Source organism: Tursiops truncatus, chromosome 13 (genome assembly GCF_011762595.2).
Source record: "Tursiops truncatus isolate mTurTru1 chromosome 13, mTurTru1.mat.Y, whole genome shotgun sequence".
NCBI lineage: Eukaryota > Metazoa > Chordata > Mammalia > Artiodactyla > Delphinidae > Tursiops > Tursiops truncatus.
In genome coordinates this window covers 17,756,900-17,758,740 of record NC_047046.1, presented here as the reverse complement: position 1 = coordinate 17,758,740, position 1,841 = coordinate 17,756,900, and positions in this window count along the sequence as shown.

Genomic DNA, 1,841 nt, shown 5'->3' with positions numbered 1-1,841 from the left:
GAAACACTTACCCCCTCTACAGAACTGCTTCCGGGTAGATTTCAGCCGCGAACTGGAGAAAATCCAGGCAAATCTGCAAAACAAAGCGGTGGGCGGCCTCCGGGCGCCACCTGTTGGCCGTCCGGGCGCGTTGCAAGCACCGCCGTATTTCTGGGTAACGTTATTTGTTCCGCAGCGTGCAGGGTCCCCGGTGGTTTGGCAGCTGTTGTTCGGTATCCTCTCTCCCTGGGGATTAATTTCGTTTCCTGACAGGGAGTTGGGCCAACCAGCATATTGTCGCAGATAGGAGCACGAATTCTGCAATCAGACCCCGTAACTTCCATTTCTGTCTCGTCAACTGTAGCTGTGCGGCTCCTACAGGTCACTTAACCCTTCTGGGCTTGAAATGCCTTCTCTAAACAGTGGGGACTACAAAACCTATGCCATGAGAACACCATGAGGAGTAAATGAGAGGATGTGTGAGAAGGGTTTCTGTGCTTCAAACAAATGTCAGCTTTTATGATCACCAATTTTTATTTACTCTCTCTCTTGGCCAATGGAATGAAAAGAGTTTGGGGGCTTTGTTTTGAATCTTCTTAGCGTCCAGCTCTGCAGATTTCGACAAAGGTAAACAGTTGTGTGACCACACCACAATCAAGATCTAGAATTCTATCATCCCATAAAATTCCCCCAAGTCTCCTAGTTATCAACTCGCCCCCTTACCCAGCCCCTGGCAACCACTGATGTGTTTTCTGTCCCTAGAGTTTTACCTTTTCCAGAATTTCTTGTAAATGAAATGATACAATATATAGGCTTTGTGTCTGGCTTCTTTCACTTAGCCTGACGCTTTTAAGATGTATCCATGTTGTTCGTATCAGTTTATTCCTTTTTATTGCTGAGTAAGCTGCCCTTGTACTCATGCCCTACAATTTGTCCACCCACTTGCCACTTGAGGGGCATTTGGGTTGTTTCCAGTTTGGGGAAAATACAAATAAGGTCACTATATCTATTCATGTACAAGCTCTCATGTGAATATAGAGTCCAATTTCACTTGGGTAAATACGTAGGAGTGGGATCGCAGGGGCACATGGTAAGAGTATGTGTCACTTTATACAAAGCTGCCAAACTTTTTCACAGTGGCTTTTATTTTCTTATTTTAAAAATAATTTTAAATTATGAACATCTCTTCTTCTTACACATCAAGCTCCTTGTCCTAGGCGCTGGAACACAACAGTAACAAGAATCAAGTCCCTGCCCTCACCCAGGTTACATGTTGGAGATGGAGACAGAAATAAACAAGGAGAGAATAAATAAGATTATTTTATTTTATTTTGGCCACACCACAAGGCATGCGGGATCTTAGTTCCCTGACCAGGGATCAAACCCATGTGCCCTGCAGTGGAAGCGCAGAGCCTTAATCACTGGACCTCCAGGGAAGTCCCAATAATATCATCTTAGATAGTACAGAAGCTGAAAATAGAGTGACCTGCTAGAAAGTGGGGCAGGAGGAGAAGGCCCTTCAGAGGCAGGGTCTCGAGCTGAGACCTGAGGTTTTCCAGGCAGGGGGACAGTGCGTGCAAGGTGTAAGACCACACAAGGGACAGCTGGGTATGCCTGGTGACTGTGCTGAGAACCAGACTCATCATGTCACAGCAGCTGGGCTTCCGTGAGAGGGTGAAGCAGCCTTGCCAACTGGTAAGAAGCAGGGATTTTTTTTAAAACCATTTTTAAAAGTTGAAGTATAGTTAATTTACAATGTTGTGTTAGTTTCAGGTGTACCGCAAAGTGATTCAGTTATACATATATACATATATTCTTTTTTCAGATTATTTTCCATTATAGGTTCCATTGAATATAGTTCC